Source organism: Mizuhopecten yessoensis, unplaced genomic scaffold (genome assembly GCF_002113885.1).
Source record: "Mizuhopecten yessoensis strain PY_sf001 unplaced genomic scaffold, ASM211388v2 scaffold7903, whole genome shotgun sequence".
NCBI lineage: Eukaryota > Metazoa > Mollusca > Bivalvia > Pectinida > Pectinidae > Mizuhopecten > Mizuhopecten yessoensis.
Genome location: NW_018407280.1, coordinates 539,711 through 561,699, shown reverse-complemented (window position 1 = coordinate 561,699; position 21,989 = coordinate 539,711). Strand labels below are relative to the sequence as shown.

The 21,989-nt window shown below is 35.2% G+C and overlaps 1 protein-coding gene across 3 annotated transcripts in view; it reads left to right on the top strand.

Annotated features, from left to right (window-relative positions):
* Positions 1-21,989, top strand: part of LOC110454504 (alpha-(1,3)-fucosyltransferase C-like) — a 71,428-nt gene that overhangs the window by 31,064 nt on the left and 18,375 nt on the right. The window contains exon 1 of one of the 3 annotated variants that reach the window (XM_021504021.1): positions 13,063-14,257. The exons of 1 other annotated variant lie outside the window; for it this stretch is intronic. The gene's annotated coding sequence lies outside the window, so the exon portion shown is untranslated. Of the gene's footprint in view, positions 1-13,062; positions 14,258-16,149; positions 16,791-21,989 lie in introns of those variants that run through there. One more of the 3 variants, XM_021504023.1, reaches the window with a different exon arrangement.

Below are 21,989 nucleotides of genomic sequence, written 5' to 3'. Positions count from 1 at the left end.
GCCTTATGGGTTATAGATGGGCCTTATGGGTTATAGAGGGGCCTTATGTGTTATATAGGAGCCTTATGGGTTATAGAGGGGCCTTATGGGTTATAGATGGGCCTTATGGGTTATAGATGGGCCTTATGGGTTATGGAGGAGCCTTATGGGTTTTAGAGCGGACTTATGGGTTATAGAGGAGCCTTATGGGTTATAGAGGGGACTTATGTGTTATAGATGAGCCTTATGTGTTATATAGGAGCCTTATGGGTTATTGAGGGGACTTATGTGTTATAGAGGGGCCTTATGTGTTATAAAGGAGCCTTATGGGTTATAGAGGGGACTTATGGGTTATAGAAGGGGCTTATGGGTTATAGAGGGGCCCTATGTGTTATAAAGGAGCCTTTTGGGTTATAGAGGGGACTTATGGGTTATTTAGGAGCCTTATGGGTTATGGAGGAGCCTTATGGGGTTTAGAGGGGACTTATGGGTTATAGAGTAGCCTTATGGGTTATAGATGGGCCTTATGTGTTATAAACGAGCCTTATGGGTTATATAGGAGCCTTATTGGTTAAAGAGGGGCCTTATGGGTTTTAGAGCGGACTTATGGGTTATAGAAGGGGCTTATGGGTTATAGATGGGCCTTATGGGTTGTGGATGGGCCTTATGGGTTGTGGATGGGCCTTATGGGTTATGGAGGAGCCTTATGGGTTTTAGAGGGGCCTTATGGGTTTTAGAGGGGACTTATGGGTTATATAGGGGCCTTATGTGTTATTAAGGAGCCTTATGGGTTTCAGAGGGGACTTATGGGTTATTTAGGAGCCTTATGGGTTATGGAGGGGCCTTATGGGTTTTAGAGGGGCCTTATGGGGTATATAGGAGCCTTATGGGTTATAGAGGGGCCTTATGTGTTATAGATGGGCCTTATGGGTTATAGATGGGCCTTATGGGTTATGGAGGAGCCTTATGGGTTTTAGAGGGGACTTATGGGTTATAGAGGAGCATTATGGGTTATAGAGGGGACTTATGTGTTATAGATGAGCCTTATGTGTTATATAGGAGCCTTATGGGTTATTGAGGGGACTTATGTGTTATAGAGGGGACTTATGTGTTATAGAGGGGACTTATGGGTTATAGAGGGGACTTATGTGTTATATAGGAGCCTTATGTGTTATATAGGAGCCTTATGGGTTATAGAGGGGACTTTTGGGTTATAGAGGGGACTTTTTTTTGACACATTCGACTCATGTGGCCTTGACAATGGGTCAAGGCAGTGACATATACTAAGCGAGTATATACGTCTCTGGTCAAGGTCATTTATCCGTGCATACAGCTGGTCAAATATCATCGGCCTGTGTCTGTTCTTTGCTGAAATTTCAATTCACAATTCAACTTTAATCAACTTTCACAATACAATGTATAGAGAAACCTATTTACAATATAATATATAGTAATTGTAGTGTTCGTTGTCGGTAGTACACAATACTGTTTCATAATAAATGCACATTTGTATCGAAAAAGAAGTCCGATTGTGGAAAATGTTGACGCCGGACGGATTACGGACGCGGCAACTTGACATAAGTTCATTTTTTCTGCCGTACAAACATGCATTGGAAAGTCATCTCCTTTTTTAACGGATCCCTGTACCGCTGCCAAAATTGGCAGTTACACTTCTGAAACTGATTTTTCTAGTATAACTATAGCTTTGAAAAAAAAATCTTTTCTGAAATGAAAATTATGCATTGCGGGACTTAAATGGAAAATCTATAAAGAGAAAATAACTTAACAAATTAGCATCATTACTAATCACATAATGTACTGTGTTATCCAATGTTATTTTTTTCCCGCATTAGCCCATGTTATATGACCTACCAGCCCTGTGAATTGGTTGTAAGTTTCAACTATTTCAATTGTGACGTCACGCCTAGGAAAAGTATATGACGTCACAGACTTACGCACTGGATTCAAAATGGCGGCTTTTTACATTTCAAGATTGTATGAAAATTGTCGTTTTACACGAATAAATACCACAAACCCTAGCGTATGTTTACAGAATTTCAAATGTACTTGCTCAAAAGGAGATTTATCAATAAAAGAGAAATAATCAAACTGCGTATTGCTATTACCTGATCTGATTTTTCTGCTTAACATATTTTGGTATAAATGCAAGTACCATACTTCTGTATTACAAGTCAGGACAGGTTTTGCAAGGGATTGAAAGAGTTAACACTGGGCATCTACTGGAAAGTTTGTAATATTTTTTGCATATTTGTTTTTTGCAAAAACAGAACTTTAAGACCTTCGTTGGACAATTCGTTTACAGACGGTGAAAAGTTACCTGCTGTCTTTATCAGGTTATCAAGATATATATATTCTTTAGTTAAATGTCTATATTATAGTTACCAATATTAAATCTGCAGATTTTTATAACATGGTTTACTTAATTGAATATCACTGCTTTTGTTTTCTGGGTATAATTTAAATATACTGAACCTATAAATTTGTTGGATGCGGTGTTTGAACGAGTTTATCAGATCGACTTACGGCGCCGTCAAATGTACGTGTGCGAGACCTACGGTGCACGTGTGATCGCTTATCAGGCTGTTTTCTCAACGTCAATACAAACGTTCTGAAGCCGCATGTAAAAGGCAATATAGGAAGGTCGAGGGAGATATGATGGAACACTTACAGAAAACCAATCCACGTTATTTTTATAAAAAATTCTCAAGTACAAAATCCACTGTTTCAAATGTGTCGTTGGATGAATTTTTTAATCACTTCAAGGAGGTAGCCACGAATCTCGACCCGTCGGATAATGATTATGTAGAAGAAAATGTTGATAGGAACACTGTGTTTGATGAACTTGACCGTAGTATATCTACAGACGAAATTAAATGTGCTATCAAGCGTCTAAAACGAGAAAAAGCGCATGGTCTAGATGGTCTACTAAACGAATATTTTATTGAAGCTGGTGACATTTTACTACAAGCCTTACATACTATTTTTAATAATGTATTTAACTCTGGATGTTTCCCTGAAGAATGGTCTAAAGCGGTGATGGTCCCGGTGTTTAAAAAAGGTGATAAAAACGATCCTAATAATTATCGTGGAATAAGTCTCCTGAGCTGTATGGCGAAACTTTTTACATCTGTACTGAATAAAAGACTAGTAGACTGGTCGGAGTCGAATGACATTATCACAGATGCACAGTTTGGTTTTCGTCCTGGAACAAGTACGGTTGACGCCATTTTCGCGCTTCATGCCATTATTACAAAATCTCTAAATGATAGTAAACGTTTATATTGTTGTTTTGTTGACTATAAGAAAGCGTTCGACTCCGTCGATCGTTGTAAATTGTGGTATAAATTGTCAAAATTAGGAGTTCGAGGAAGGCTGTTATCAATTTTGAAAGCCATGTATAAAAAAGTTAAGACATGTGTCTCATCTAAGGGAAGATGTTCCGATTTTTTTGCAAACAACATGGGTCTCGCCCAAGGGGAAATTTTATCCCCAATTATGTTTTCAATGTATGTAAATGACTTTGAAAATGACTTTATTGCTAACGGTGTTAAACCGTATGATTTTGGAGAACTCAGTCTCTTTTTATTAATGTATGCGGATGATTTGGTGCTACTTGCAGAATCAGCCAATGAGCTACAGAATATGTTAAATAGTTTGTCTATATATGCGAACTCATGGAAATTGACCGTTAATACGGCAAAAACTAAGATTGTTGTCTTTAGAAATGGAGGCCGCTTACGAAATAACGAGGAATGGTTCTTCGATAGAAAAAAAATAGAAGTCGTTGAACAGTTTACTTATCTAGGTATTGATTTTAAATGGAACAATAAATTTAATATTGTACAAAAGCAATTATCCGGGCAAGGTCGAAAGTCAGTATTTGCCTTATATACAAAATGTAAAAATATGAATTTAAACTGCCATACTTTGATTAAACTTTTTGACACATATGTTACCAGTATACTGTGTTACGCATCTGAGGTATGGGGCTCGTGCAAAGGCATAGATATTGAGAAAGTTCACCTGGAATTTTGCAAAAGGATATTATGTGTTAAGAAGTCAACATGTAATGTAATGATCTATTTTGAATTGGGTAGATTTCCGATTGTACATACCAGACACTATAATTTAATTAAGTACTGGTTCAAGCTTTTAAATACTAAGAACTGTGTTCTTAAAACTGCCTATGATGAACTCATGTATATGCCAAAGCGAAATACTGTTTTTAATTGGGTAACTTTTGTGAAAGACAAACTTTTTTCACTCGGTCTTGGCGAAGTGTGGCTGAATCAAAATAATGTGAACTCGTCTGAAGCCCTGCCAATTATTAAACAGAGAATCTTTGATAACGCACGGCAAGAATTGTTTGAATTATTAGAGAATTCCTCGAAATGTTTTTTGTATAGACATTTAGTTGATAATTTAACATTACAACAATATTTATGTAAATATATTCCAAAGCGAAATAGAATTGCTCTAACTAGGTTACGTTTATCAGCGCATACGCTGTATATTGAAACCGGGAGATATCGAAACATTGTAAGAAATGAACGTATATGCAGAATTTGTAACTCTGAAGATATTGAAGACGAATACCATTTTTTGTTCATTTGTCCATTTTATCAAGTTTTAAGAGAAAGACGTATAAAATTGTACTACTGGAAAAAACCATCTGTTTTCAAGCTGATTCAATTATTAAGCACAACGAACGTTAAAGAATTAACTATGTTAAGTAAATATATATATGATGCCACCCAGTTGAGGAATAGCATGATATAATGTTAAAATATATGTAACTACATGCATTTTTTGTCCATTCTCCACTGCGTTATTGCAGTGTCTGCCACTGTATTTATATGTATTGTGTACATACTGATGAGCTGTAAAGCTCAAAGTCAATAAATGAATAGGTCATCCAATTAACTTGACCCCACTGTCCATTATTGTACAACACCTTTTGCCACCTGAAGCTTGATAATTGACTTTACAACTTAGACAAAGGCATTAATTAACTCGCAGTCGTACAGCGCACGCTGATCTGTTACGGCCCTGATTATGTTTACGCAATCAGTGTCAGCCACAATACACAGGTGAGCTCTAGTAGACGGATCGTTTTCTGGAACAAAGATACAGAGTTTCCCCATTTTTAAAAACTTAGTAGTCAATTTAGTAGCCACATCGAATTTTTAATAAAAAATAAAAGTAGTCAATGGCTACATTGGCTACCGACAGCGTGACTATTTATTGAAAGTTTCCATCTGTTGGAATATGTATATATGCTATTTAATGATTTGTGTAACCCCTCGGCTGTTTCAGACAATATTACCAGATCATCTGCGAACATAAGGCAACCTATTTATAAGTCGATAAGCTTTAAAGGATCATGTTTTACATATAAATTGAACAGAGAGGGACTCATACTATCCCCCTGCTTGAGTCCTCTAAAGCTATCAAAGTAATTGGAGAAGAACGAATTAACTTTTTAAGGCAGACGAAGTTTTCTTGTACATATTACTAATGACTTGAAAGAGTTTGCTGCCGATACCATATCTAGCTAACTTATAGAGCAAACCTTTTCTCCATACCGAGTCAAAGGCCTTGTTAAAATAAACAAAACAGGCAAAGACTTTTTTTCTTGTGACCATAAACATACTTGGTAGTGAGAGATTTAAGTACTAATAAGGTATCTGTGGTTCTTTGCTTTTTCCTGAAACCAAATTGAAGGTCGGATAATTTCCCTGCCATAAATTCAGTGAGTGTTTTGTTTAAATTAGAAATAAACAATTTACTGAGACAACTAATAAGGGATATACCTATATAGTTAGTTGGCAGGCTTTTATCTTCAGCTTTAAGTATAGGAACCAGGTGTGATCTGCCCCATCTTTCTGGGTATTAATCACAATTAAAAATGATACTTTTGATAGATTATTCAGCATAACTGGAGAAGAGTGCTTTATGACCTCGTTTGTTATATCATTTGAGATCTCGAATTGCCTGAAAGCAAATCCCGGGCTGTTACCTTATCGATCTGAACCCAGACCACGTATTACCGTTCAGTACACATAAATCATTTTATAAACAGGCTTTATATTCAATTTCCTCGTCATAAACATGGCCTATCGCTCCATTACCTCAGCAGCTAGAAAATAAATCCGTTACAGTAACAGAAATCCTCTCCGCCGTTCCATCATTATCCGTATTATACATCCGCTCTTTACCACCTCCCACAATCGAAAGATGGCGGCGGATTTGCTTTCGAATAGAGGTAAGCACTTTCAAAATTTATTAGAAGTATTCAACTTTTTTTCTGGCGCTTAAAAAATGGATACATAGGTTTCATGTTTATTGAAGGATTAAGCAGTAGATCTTCGGTTTTCAATCGCTGCCCACTCCGCCTCTCCAGACTTTCAAAAATATATGAAGAACAGTGAGTTAGAACACAAGGGTTCGTTACAAATGTCTGAAATACACATGTGGCAGGGTTCAATTGTACATAGGATTAAGGTCGCCTTCTACCTTCGTGCTAGAGGAAATTTCCCTTTAGCTCAGAGGTAGAGCGTCCGACTCGGAACCTTGATATCGAGGGTTCGATCCCCGGTGGAAGCACACTATTCTCTTTCCTGTTACAAATGGTCCGTGACCAGGATAGAGAATATATAGTGTGCTTGAGGTTTGTTCTGATTTGTACAGGTAGGGGGAAGAGCTCTAACGTATGTTTATATCATTTGAAGAATAAAAGTTGGAGGCGGGTAAATCCGTACAGAACCGTGTAAGTTCGTACACCACATTAAAGCATCGTTATTTCTGTTGCATCAGACGATAATCTCGTTATATTGACGTAATAAATGTATATTATGAAAGTTAACGATAAAAAGGTAAACTATCGATCGCTGAGTAGGCCTAATCGTTGAATTTTGTTCTCGATACACGCTGGATATCTGGCTCATTTGTTATGCCCTGATAGAAGCCACGGGGCCAACGACAGGAGACGTATACAAGCGAGGAATATTGTTGTTGTTAATTTCTCGAATAAGTGTAAGAAAGGATATAGACTAGTCTCCTAGTGTATTTCTTATCCGAGGCTGTGCCCATTAGTCGAAATGTGTTTACTCTGTTACATAAAGTGTACATTATCTTTGTACGTGTAGTTGTCCGACTAAACAAAATTGAAATGTTTATTAAGTTCCACTTTCGAATTTGTGCACACACTTTCGAGAACCGATGTAATGCTATAGCTTGATTTGAAGACTGGTTCTTCTCCTTCAATTTAAGACCATGTATGCTCAAATCCACCAAATACCGCCGATGTTACAGCAGTTAGAAACTAAAAAATATATGTATTTTCGCCATGGACGAGTTCATTACATTTCTATTTTAAGTGTAGGAGTATTTTTTCTCAGTCACGACAGGTGCCTGTATAATAGCTAGCTGTGACAAAGACACTTATTATACATGTAGGTTGCGGGTCTCTTTAGGGAGTTGGAGCAGTTTAAAAGTACATGTATGTATAACCAGTTATGTTTCAGAAAGTGTTAAAACTACAAACGTATCTTGACTGCATAGCATAGTAGACAAGCTTCCAGTTTTACAACCGATAGTTCACCATATTCTAGAAAGACTGAAGAAACCAAAAATACATTAAATCTACGTTATTTTATTTTAGTATTTGATAGATTAATATAAATATACTATATAATAATAATACATGTTCTATTGTTAGAGAAGGTAAAAGTTGAAATACAAAAATAGCAAAGTTCTAAAATGGGAATTGTTGTGGACGAGTTGGGATTGTATATGCTATTCTATGCGACTAGTCCGACCCCCCCCCCCCTCCTCCCCCTCTCAAATCTTTCAAATTTAATAAGTATTAGGTAACATTAAGAAGTCATTATATTATGATTAAATTATAATATCATACAGACATTTTGTAAGAGCAAGCTTTTCACCCAGTAACTGTCTAAAGTTATCAAAATTAGGCGTTTAGACATTGTGTACGATTTGTAGTGTAGATCTACATTGCCTGTACGAACTTACCGGTACTTGTGTCATACGTATATGAGTGTAGTATGGTAAGTTCATACACTAAAAAAACGTGAATTTTATTAAATATTAAAATGTAAGCATTTGAAAATATATGGTTAGAAAGCAAGATCAAACAAATAGTTATCGCAACACTCGGCTCTAGTTGTTCAGTGGTTCCAGGTATTTTCATTATAGCAATGTTCTTATGGCGTATATCAGATTTCCGGACTGCTGAAAACCTCTCCGGAACATGCAAGTTTGTTTTTCCGGCGCCAACTACTTCCATCCAATCAAATTATAGGATGTACCGTATTAACAAGGTGTCTAAATATAGTACACAGAGTAGCTCGATAACCCACTGGCTTAGTAATGTGAAATCAATGTTAATGTCTCTAGGTTTTGGATATGTTTGGTATGATCAGAAAGTTGTATGTAAGAATCAATTTATATTGGACGTTAAACTACGTCTACGTGATGTTTTTATACAAAATATGAACTTTTTTTTTTTGAAAACTCTACGAAATGTTTTTTATATAGATGTCTGCCCGAGGTTAATTGTCTTCAGTATTATCTTTGTAAATCTTTTCCTGAATCTTGTATTTTAACCATTGCGAAATTTAGATTATCTTCACACGACCTTCGTATAGAAAGGGGCAGATATGAGAGAATACCTCGTAATGAAAGACTTTGTTTAAAGTGTAATTTAGGCGATATAGAGGACGAATTGCATTTTATTCTTGTTTGTCCATTTTACAACGAAGTAAGAACACAATATATTGACAGATATTACAGAATTACACCGTCTTTGTTTAAATTAATTAATTTACTTTCTGTTAGAAGTAAGAGGAAATTGAATAATCTTTCCAAATTTTTAATTTCTGCTTCACAACTGAGATCAAATGAATAATTACACATATTGTCCATCCTCCATAATATGTCTGTATTGCTGTGTATCACTCACTCAATTTTGTAAAATGTATTGTAATGTTTATGCTGAAACTAAACGTCGCATCTTTAACACATAAAACAACACCAGCATATTTATATAAGCCATTAATTCAACATGTACGAACATAGATGCCTGTACGAACATACACGGACGCACTCTATAGGGCTTTATATTTTTTTTGTGCATACAGAATAGATCTTTTGATCCATGTGCGACATGTGTGTGAAAGTGACGATTTGTTTCTAAAATATCAGTTTGAAGTGCGCTCCGGGCGCGGGTCGCATATTTCCCGCATATAATCGACGACAGACCGATATAAAAAAAAATCGATAAAACGTCAGAATAATTCGAGCTAATCGGATCAGTACCCAAATCGGATCACTTTTTGCAAAAATACTTATAAGTCAGTTGTAGCAATGATGTTGTCTTAGAATAGATAGCTATGCACCATTTTTTTGTCTACAGATGTTTAGTTTTTATGTTCAAATAGCACATGAAAACGTAATTCAAACTCAAATATCATTGTTTTTATCACGTTTTTTAAAAACGGCGCGTGCGACGACTATGCATTCTGTTTTGCACTATAGGAATGAATTCACACTATAGAACTACTTTTTGTCATATACATTCTAAAGGTCATCATAAAATATTAATATGCTGACAAAAAATATTCATTTGAAGCGTAAGATACTGCAAAATTCAAGCCTTGATCCGATTTGGGTCCTGACATTCGCAAAAACCAGAGATGCTGATCGGTGACTTCAGAGCGTTCTATAAATATCTCAAGGGAGCCCCGGGTGTTAATTTCGTTTGTAAGAACATCCATCGATATTCTTCCTTTGATACAACCATAAATGAATATAATTCCTCCTCATAATACACTGATATACATGGACGATTGCAATGTCTGATGATCACTAATCTGTAACACATCACAGAGAACATCCTATCGTTACTAATTATAACAACAAACAACTTCTACTTTCTGAATTTTAGATAAAAGTGTCCCTGATAACAGATATCGCCAGTATCGTGTACACGTGTGTAAAGGGAAACCGGAAGTGTCTTTACTCCGATTTAAGGGACGTAACTCTAAAAATCCAATATGGCGGCTTTATGTTGATACGTCTATTCCTATTGTAGAGTATGTGCAGTTAGGGGTGTTTGTGGTATTGGAAGAACCAGATGAAGTCTTTAAATTCAGTTGTGCATCTTTATTCAGTGCATTGCTGAAAGGTGAAATCCCTTTATTAATAATCAAAATGATAACCCCTACCCTCTCAGACAAACTAGGCTTTTCAACCCACCTTTATGTAGAACTAATAACTATTTTGACAGTTTTTTCCCTCAAATGTGCCGCACAATTAACATTGCAAATTCTGATCTTCTTAATTCTCCCTCTCCTGCAGCATTAAAAAAATATTTGAATAAAGATATTATTTCTGATAGTGAATCTGTTTCAATTTTCAAAACAGAAGGTAACCGAAGAGCAAGTATTATTCTATGTCGACTTCGAAACTCTTGCAGTAATTTAAATTATGATTTACACCATGACCATCTTACTAATAGTCCTGCTTGTACCTGCTCTGCTGAACATGAAACAGTATCTCATTACTTTTTGGAATGTCCTATTTTTAATAATCAAAGAACAACTTTGTTCACTTCTCTTAATAGTTATGGAAACCACAACCACATTGATAAAAACATTCTTCTCCAGGGCTGTCCTGATTGTGATGGGCTTACAAATAGAAGAATACTTGATGATGTGCATATTTTTATTGGAAAATCCCGTCGTTTTAATTTTTATATGACTTAAAGCCATGATGTTAAACAAAAATATACTATATATTCTATATTTCATCCAGGAGATTCTAGTTGAGCATGACTACTGTCTATTGCGTGTACTTATCATGACATTGTAAATAATTACACTTTATATGTATTAAATGAATTTATTATTTTTAATTGTAACAGTTGTTGGTAGCAGTGACCTGTGCAATATATGCACATGGACTTTTGGTCTAAGCCTGCCAATATCTGTCTATGATAGTGTATATATATGCTGAAATAAATGTATTTGTACATGTACTTGTATGTGTGTGTAAGTGTGTATGAGGTGTGTGAGATGTTTCCTTCATGAGTTACTTCCCCTTAGCATTGTGTTATTATGAATTAATTTGTGTTATTTTTTTTCATTTGCAACATGTCTAAAATATTATGTTTCCTTGTTTATCCAACTTTGGCCATTTGACGGAGTGAATTTATATAGGCTTTGCCTGTTATTCAATCCAATTGATTATGACATCTTGTCAATAAAATTTGATGAAATGAAATTGCTGAAAGGTGTTGGAGAGAGAGGGAGGGAAGAGAGGGTTAGAGTCCGATTTTTAAGATTACTGAATATATATATATATACTGCAACAATACAGTAAATTTAAGAAAATATATATCGGACCACGTGGTTGTTCTTTCTCCTTGCGAACGGAACTAGTTATACTATTCGCTGTTCATAACTTTCTTCTGATCAAATGTTTATCACATCCCGTGAAGTTGTATCAATCACAAAATTATCATCCTGGCATATTTAACACCAGCAAGTATGAAACATACTATTCAAATTACATTTACAATTTACGTTACAACATACAAGTGAAATGGCCATGAGCAAATTTTAGTCAACATCAAAATTAAAAGGGGCCATTCCATATAGAATTAATAGAAAATCTGAATATGGAGGGGCCAAGGGCAGGTCCTCCTTAAAAGCGTCTTCAACCGACAACAAGCGTCTTCAAGTGACAACAAGTGTCGCCAGACAAAATCTATAAAAATCCCTAATAAAGTAAGCGACACCAGAAGATATGTTGGTTATATGACTATAATACACCTCTATACTAAATTTCAATCTGATATTTGAAAAATTGACCGAGTTATGATGAATTGAATTTTACGATCTGCGGCGTGGCACGTGGGTGTATTAACCTATACAGTTAAGATAGCGTCACCAGACAATATCTTTAAAAATCCTTCATAAAGTAAGCGACATCAAATGAGATGTTATTAATAAGACTTGTATTGATATATAATCCAAATTTTAGCTAGATAAATGAAAAAACGACCGAGTTATGATGCATTGAATTTTTACGATCGGTGGCGTGGTACACGTGCGTGAATAGAACTCGTAGCGAACTCATCATATGCCTTGACTAAGGGAGCACCTCAGGTTTCATGTCATCTGGTAAAGTAGCTAGCGTTTTAAGGTTTTGATTTCAATCTATTTCAAAATGTTACAATATGGTGTATATAATTTTTTCTTTACTCCATTAATCCCACGAAATGGTAAATGTTTCAGTCTTTTTTATGTAAATAAATCGTGGTATTTTGTAAAGAAATTAAAATTTAAGAAGGGATAGAGTTGAATGTGATTTTTACTTTAGAAGAGTACATCGTTAACAAATGTATATATATATATAATAGTGATGCACATTTATATCTTACTATATATATAGCAATAAGATCTTGCGAAGGATAACATAAATAAATCAACAAGTAAACAATACTGACCGCTAGGCCTTTCTGCTCTCTTGGGCTTCAGACTGAATGATGTTTATTAATCACCGTTTTTCAGTTACATAACATCATAAATAGTTGCATAGCAAAACAAATTGTGACGTCAGCAATATTCAACACACTGTTAACATTATTGTGCATTAAAGCCGGTTTGAGGGCTTTCATACAAATATTTTTATCTCTTCTTGCAACTAGATTAACGCTATTCTGTTTGTAAATAGGCAATACATTAAAACATCTTTCGAACGTTGATGCAAATGTTTGCTTACTTTTAAAAACCTGAGTTCATTGTCCTTCATTAGCTGTCTGTGTGTGTATACGTGGTCTCAAGTCACATCCGGGTTGTCAGACTAAAAAATCTCCACACTGTTCACACATATTCAAGAGTAAATAACATTCTTTGAATTACAGGTAATGCCGGATCTAGATTCTATTTTGGAACCTTTTGCAAAACCTAGTCTTTATGTACCACACACCTTGGTGTTTTTTTTTTACATCAGTGACAAAATATTTTGTTTTCATATCAAATCAGGATGTACACAGTAAGCGTTTCACGTTTTCAGGTTTTCTTCTACACTTATAATATTCTTGTTTTCAAATCGACCGGAAATATGTTACAGTTATTTGGACTGTACGTAGTAATACATGGTATCGACACCTTTGGTGTGTTTGTATATATATATATTGAGGTTGGGGAAATGTTCTGAAACTATATAACAAAGGCACCTTCGTCATAAGTTGATTTGTTTTCAAGCATTTTCGATTCGTGTGTGCTATTTGTATGCTTATTTTTTCACCTATCATTCTATAACGTAATGTACACCCCCTTTTTTTCTTAAGTAGCCATCTTGACTGCCATGAATTTGCCTGTCTCTCTAAGCTGGCGGGAATTTTCGCAGAGCCATCACGTGCCGTAATTTACATGACACAACCCAGCTACGAGCTAGCACGACTCGATCACACAAATCATAGGGGAAACATACGTTAAATCAACTCAGGTGAAAAGGGGGATTTAAATGAAACAAACCATACGTGATATGACAGCGTTTTCTTCTCAAATCACTTTCTATTTTGCCGCGAACGCAGGGACATTTAGAACGCTTCACTAGCTTTACACGGCTCATAACCTCGGTGTATCACCTGGTCTGACCACATACTCGCATACACTGCACACATAATACAGACCAGAATCCCACATACACACTACACTACAACTGATCAAGCCGGAATCCGTTACCTGGTAAACCACGGCGGAGTTCTTCGGGATTGGATGTTCTTCTGTCTGCGACTTTCATCAACTCTTATGATCTTAATGATTCATTGGATGATATAGTAATTTCGGCAGAAAAGGTACAAGCTCATGAAATGAGAAAAACAACATCTGAGATCCGTTTGTGTATTGGACTCCGACTCCTTGGTTCAGGATTATGGCGGAATCTACACTGAAATTAGGATGTGGTTATTGTTCGACGGAATTTACCTCGTTGATATAATTATCGCTCTCTTCCGCCATAGTTTCCCATACGTTCGGTCAGTTGTTCATATGGCTGAATTGCAGCTGTTATCGACCTGTAGAAGAAATGCAGGGGTTTGTGTGATGGACGGATTTTCATATATACTTTCATTATATACTTCAACGCCCCGGATTATTACAGCTAGCCATCATACACACTAATGGAAGGAGATATTATGGATCCTTTACGAGTTTAAATAACGCCTGTAAGTATAGGACAAGAATATCTGTTCTGTTGTAGCTAAGGGTTGTACCATAGGTGGTGGGCACGTCTATCAAAAAAAAAAAAAAATGAATATATAAAACTAGAAAGGTGAGGAACTCAGCCCCTACCAGCGGCTGGCAAAATTGAGGTAATTTTGTTTGAAGTGTCACAGAAATTTTATCCGCTAAAATCCTTCCCACAGCGTAGTCTCGATCGAAAGTAGGGACATTAATCTTTAAATAACACCCATTATATATCTTCAAAACAGTGTAGTTATTTCGTAAGCAGTTTCGAAGCTCGCGAAAATCACCGATTTGTGTTACCTCGGACACGATCCGGAACATTTTTTCGAAACAAATTCTTCATTCGGTACACAGAATAGCGGACGACGTAACATTAATAAACCATTGTATACTCAAAGATAAGGTCAAAACAAACTTGCTTACTTGTTTTACGCACCACTAAATTTCTCCTCTCGTGTCCCTCAAGTATTTTCTCCGCAAGATTTCACATCAGCCCTCCTTCGTCCACCATCTTGGAGAATTTTATAATATGCAAGCTGATTGGTCGAGCTATTTTCGTCTATTTTTAACCGGCCGTTAGACCAATCAGCTTGCGTGTTACATATTATAAAATTCTCCAAGATGGTGGACGAAGGAGGGCTGAATGTGAAATCTTGCGGAGAAAATACTTGAGGGACACGAGAGGAGAAATTTAGTGGTGCGTAAAACAAGTAAGCAAGTTTGTTTTGACCTTATCTTTGAGTATACAATGGTTTATTAATGTTACGTCGTCCGCTATTCTGTGTACCGAATGAAGAATTTGTTTCGAAAAAATGTTCCGGATCGTGTCCGAGGTAACACAAATCGGTGATTTTCGCGAGCTTCGAAACTGCTTACGAAATAACTACACTGTTTTGAAGATATATAATGGGTGTTATTTAAAGATTAATGTCCCTACTTTCGATCGAGACTACGCTGTGGGAAGGATTTTAGCGGATAAAATTTCTGTGACACTTCAAACAAAATTACCTCAATTTTGCCAGCCGCTGGTAGGGGCTGAGTTCCTCACCTTTCTAGTTTTATATATTCATTTTTTTTTTTTTTTTGATAGACGTGCCCACCACCTATGGTTGTACTGTATAATTTTGTTTATTTCGTGGTTTTATAAAAACCACGAAATATAATCCCAACGAAATTTTAAGCACAAGAAATATAAACTAAACGAAAACATGAAATAAACTCTTTATTTAATTACAATCCATGCTGTATTTACATTTATACACAAGTCATGATAAACCGTGTAATACTCGTCACAGGCACAGAGGTAAACACTTTTTAAAAAAACCCATAGAGGCAATAATGTTGTGATAGCAGTTATAGTCTGTTTCATATATATTTTACCTGGTCTCCCACATTACCTGTATCTTATATACAGTACTGTCATATACATGTAGCTTAGATATTGTCTATTTTCATCATTTTTTTCATATTATATACTATTTTCATCAGGAGAACAAACCTTTGTAACACAGTTACATAACTCTTTGTATGTATGTAGCATGACGAATTTTAATGGTACCTATCGAGTGAGTGGTTTTATAGAAACCTCTCCTCCGTTGCTGTTTCAGCATGCATATTGGAACAAATTGAGGGGTGCGTCTAATTACCCATTACTACCCAATATGACCCAATACTACCCAATACTACCCCATACGACCCAGTTATGAACCAAATGCTTCTTTATTACTGTGAAATATCACCTATGTAGACGTTATTTACTTCCATCTGCCATATTTTATCGGGAAATATGAGATTTGGTGCCGAAAACATCACCGAATTGCCGTGACCATAGGTGGTGGGCACGTCTATCAAAAAAAATAAATAAATGAATATATAAAACTAGAAAGGTGAGGAACTCAGCCCCTACCAGCGGCTGGCAAAATTGAGGTAATTTTGTTTGAAGTGTCACAGAAATTTTATCCGCTAAAATCCTTCCCACAGCGTAGTCTCGATCGAAAGTAGGGACATTAATCTTTAAATAACACCCATTATATATCTTCAAAACAGTGTAGTTATTTCGTAAGCAGTTTCGAAGCTCGCGAAAATCACCGATTTGTGTTACCTCGGACACGATCCGGAACATTTTTTCGAAACAAATTCTTCATTCGGTACACAGAATAGCGGACGACGTAACATTAATAAACCATTGTATACTCAAAGATAAGGTCAAAACAAACTTGCTTACTTGTTTTACGCACCACTAAATTTCTCCTCTCGTGTCCCTCAAGTATTTTCTCCGCAAGATTTCACATCAGCCCTCCTTCGTCCACCATCTTGGAGAATTTTATAATATGCAAGCTGATTGGTCGAGCTATTTTCGTCTATTTTTAACCGGCCGTTAGACCAATCAGCTTGCGTGTTACATATTATAAAATTCTCCAAGATGGTGGACGAAGGAGGGCTGAATGTGAAATCTTGCGGAGAAAATACTTGAGGGACACGAGAGGAGAAATTTAGTGGTGCGTAAAACAAGTAAGCAAGTTTGTTTTGACCTTATCTTTGAGTATACAATGGTTTATTAATGTTACGTCGTCCGCTATTCTGTGTACCGAATGAAGAATTTGTTTCGAAAAAATGTTCCGGATCGTGTCCGAGGTAACACAAATCGGTGATTTTCGCGAGCTTCGAAACTGCTTACGAAATAACTACACTGTTTTGAAGATATATAATGGGTGTTATTTAAAGATTAATGTCCCTACTTTCGATCGAGACTACGCTGTGGGAAGGATTTTAGCGGATAAAATTTCTGTGACACTTCAAACAAAATTACCTCAATTTTGCCAGCCGCTGGTAGGGGCTGAGTTCCTCACCTTTCTAGTTTTATATATTCATTTTTTTTTTTTTTGATAGACGTGCCCACCACCTATGCCGTGACTATGACACAATACTACCCAATACTACCCAATGTTACCCCATACGACCCAGTTATGAACCAAATGCGTCTTTATTACTGTGAAATATCACATTTCTTGAGGTTATTTACTTCTATATGTCGCATCCTATCTGGAAATATGGGATTTGGTACATCACCGAAATGCCGTGACTAGGGGTTCGGCGATTTACAGGAACGGGCAGGAACGGACAGAAATCTATCAATTATTATATATATACAATAATGAATATATATATATTAGATTTCAGAAAAGCGTTTGATACTGTTTGGAGGGTAGGTTTATGGAAGAAATTATTAAAGAATAATACCACAGGAAAGATATTTATTGCTAAATTAATCTGTATGCATACACTAATTCTTGCGTAAAAACTAGCAATGGTATGACTGATTTTTTCACATGTCACGTCGGGGTAAAACAAGGTGAAAATCTCTTTCCATTTTTGTTCTCAGTATATTTAAATGATTCAGAAGAATTTTTCATGCAACGTAATGTTGACCAACTCTAGTATATTGATAATTTATTTCAAGAACGCATGGGTATGTTTGTTAAATTATTTATTCTGCTATATGCAGATGACACAGTTGTTATGTCAGAAACAGCTAAATGTCTACAGAATGCTTTCCGTGAATTTGAAACTTGCTGTACTATTTGGAAACTTAAAGTTAATCTCAATAAAACTAAAGTTGTTATCTTTAAAAAAAAAGTAAAAGTAATTGCACCAAAAAATCGTTTTACTCTTTTTGGTGAAGAGTTGCAAACACATGACAGCTACTCGTTTCTAGGACTGCTGTTTCATTATAATTATCTGTAAAGCAAGAAAAAAACTTGTTGAACAGGCTCAAAAAGCAATGTATGCATTATATAAAAAATAAGAAATATTATTTTACCAATTGACCTACAATTAAAATTGTTTGATGTATTAATATTCCCAATTCTTTTGTACTCCTCAGAAATTTTGGGGTTTTAAAATACCAATATAATTGAGAAATTACATGTACAGTTTTGTAAAAGAATTTTAAACATGTGTAGCTCCACAGCAAATATAATGGTATATTATTAGTATTTTTTTTCTAGAATCTAGAATGATAATGTTTTGGTATAAACTAATTACAGGTGAAAATCAATTGTCTAGTATAATGTACAAGCTTATGCTGAATTTAAATGGATTTCATGTATCAAGAATCTATTCAATTGCATGGGACTAAGTTTATGTTTAAGATTAGATATTGTACACGGAATTGGATAAAGTCCGTGGTTATGCATTCATATAACTTGATGTTTTTAAGACTTAGATTTGTTTAAATAAATTCGACGAGTATTTAGTAAGAGTAGATTTACTTTTCACAACCATGTATCTTTAGTATATATTGGAACAAATCTATATTTATACATATTATATCGATAGTTGTTATAACTAAAATATTTCCGTAGAATGTTCATATGTACGTCAATACGTTTATAACGTTCATTGCATAATAAAATTATTTAAACATTTGTTCTAATTTAGTTGACTGTAAGTAATTTGGGGGAAAATCCTCTATTTGCCAATTCTATTCAAAATTTATCTCCGTTTTCGTAGTCATTGCATAACCAATATATATATATATAGTCAAGTCAAGTCAATTTTGTTTATTATAGTGTCATATATCACAATTACATCGTACAAGTATATAGTTACACAGTATCAACAGGGATCAATAATCTTAATGTAAAAATACATAGACCATATCATAATGTTGTTAAGAACAGCTATTATACATAATAAATTAATAAATTAAAGCAAGCTATCATATGTGCCAATCCAGAGAGCAGGTGATTGGGACAGCCCCTACCTAACAAAGTCCTGGATTTTGTCCTTACATATTTTAAATACTTTAATAGTTAAATGGTTTATTTTACATTTACTGCCTTAAAACATGATGTCTTTAAAGAAAACAATAACAATGGTGATAAATAAAATGAATAATTTCCTAGTTCTACATTGTAGTGAAATTTAGGTTTCCAAGGGTTGGGGAGCCCCCTACTAGCGAGGTCTGCTAAATTCACACTAACTAGTAGCTAATTATAATTTAAACGGAAGATTATTTTCATAAAAAAATGTTTCTGATTGACACCTGGTATCATATTTAACAAATGCATAAAATAGAAAATGTTGTATTTATTCCCAAGTTTAAGTACACGAGATTCCCACGAGTATCGTCTTCGTTTAGACCACACATGTATTTTGTTTAAAAGCCGATTAGGGTCCGCAGATCCGACACGACTGTTTAATTTAAAAACTTCAGTCCTCTGTTTACTGAGGAGAGATAACCATCCCATATCGCCTTTCACTCCAATGTTGGATGTTATTTACCTGTAACTGTGATTTAGATTCGGTACCAGTATACACCTGATCAGTATACCTTCAGGAACTTGGATTGTTAAGTGCCCGGGGGGCACAGAGCCGGGATATTTGCCCGAGTCCAGAATGGAGCCGTACTCCAGATAACATATTTCTGTTATTTCCTAATTAGTGTCACAAACTCAGGGTTATTAACAGTATATGTATACAGTATATCTAGGAGTCGAATCAAGTGTTCATGTCATTTAGTATTTTGCTTTCGGATGATCAAAGACGTATATATATTAAGTAATTTGTAATATATACGTCTCTGGATTGATGTGTAAGAAGCGTAACGTAATTCCTTTTATTTATCTATTTAATTTTTACATTGACTAATGACAACCTACTCGTCTACCCTTCATAAGATTGGTCAGAGAACTATATCTAGAAAAGTATCTAGCTTGTCCAAAACAGACTATCTGTGAGTTATTCAAGTAATTGAAAGGACTTCGAATCATATACAATTCATATACTTTTTGAATTTCATAGTATTTGAGTATCTAATTTAACTGAAGGTTCTTCTCCAGCATTGTTATATAATTAATACTGTTATGTTTAACAAAATTGAATAACTAACATTTTTGAAAAGTAATTTCAATTTTTCTAAATATTTCCTGTTAAATTTATATATATGATCTTAATAACATCATTTTATGACATGAATAGAATTAATATAGTAACATGTAATTGCAATTCTTTTATCAAATATATCTTATACCCGATAATGATACTTAAATGTATCTAATATATATATATTCATTAATGTAAAAAATAGAACAAAAGACAGAGGTAGCGTCTCTAGGCCTTTCTCGGGTTGATTCCCCGTTCATCAGGAGACTGTTTATTTTGAAAACAGGTATTGTGAGGTCATAGTTGTTTACACAAGAAAGTATGACGTCATCAATAATGCAAAGTCATTATGGCACCAACTCGCATATTTCCCGATAAAATGTATATATTAATGTATATATAATAATTAATAGTTTTCTGCCCGTTCCTGCAAATCGTCGAACCCCTAGTCACGGCATTTCGGTGATGTTTTCTACACCAAATCGCATATTTCCAGATAAGATGTGACATATAGAAGTAAATAACTTCAAGAAATGTGATATTTTACAGTAATAAAGAAGTATTTGGTTCATAACTGGGTCGTATGGGGTTGTATTGGGAAGTATTGGGTGGTATGGGGCACAGGTGCTCGGGTTCTGGAATATATGTGATATATAATCGCACCCACTAGATATCGCACCGAGCACCTGTGGTATGGGGTAGTATTGGGTCATAGTCACGGCAGTTCGGTGATGTTTTCGGCACCAAATCGCATATTTCCCGATAAAATATGGCAGATGGAAGTAAATAACGTCTACAAAGGTGATATTTCACAGTAATAAAGAAGTAATTGATTCATAACTGGGTCGTATGGGGAAGTATTGGGTAGTATTGGGTGGTATTGGGTAGTATTGGGTGGTAGTGGGTAGTATTGGGTGGTATTGGGTAGTAATTAGACGCGCCGAAAATGGAGATATGTCGTTTCATTATTTTGATCGGTAGTAACACTCACGTGTCATAAATGGGTAAAATAACCACACAGCGAGTTAAAATCGTTACTTTATTTGGCTAAATGTTTTTTTTTTTTTTTTTTTTAATTACTGTTTCTCATTAATCCTGTCTTTAGAACTGTCTTAATTCATTTTCATTATTACAATTGAGATTTCTTACTCGTAATTTTATTTTATTTTAATATACCCTTCCTCATACATAAAGAACATGTATACAAATAGCAAGAGAATAACAGAGTTTCAACAAAAACTATAATTCAAAGTCAAAATTGATAAAGCCTAATTGAACAATGGAATGATTCACACAGAGACCTTTGTTCAATAAAGGTAAGACCAGGTGTCCCGGAAAAGTCAACAGCGTAGGGAGTAAAATAAAAAGTAGTGATTTAATTCATTTTTCTAACGATGACTACGAACAGCCCAAGGGTTAGGAGTCGCTTTTCGCACATTTAACAAATAAGTTAACGGTACAAGAGAGAAAACAGTTGTCACAGTACTTATTGGGTGTTATATTGTGTGAAAATCTGTGTTTGTTAAAATCACTGAGTCCCATTCCAATACGTGGATGGTTTATTTTATGTTTGGCATGGCCATATGGAAAGATGGTATTTCGCTTAGTATCTGAAGATTTAAGAGAATTTTTAAATAGTTTTAGATTTTTAGGTCACCTGAGACAAAGTCTCAAGTGACCTATTGCGATCGCCTTTTGTCCGTCGTCGTCCGTCGTCCGTCGTGCGTCCGTAAACAATTTACATTTTCGACTTCTTCTCCAAAACCCCTGAACCAATTTCAATGAAATTTTGCAGGGACCTTCCATGGACAAAGGTCAACAAAA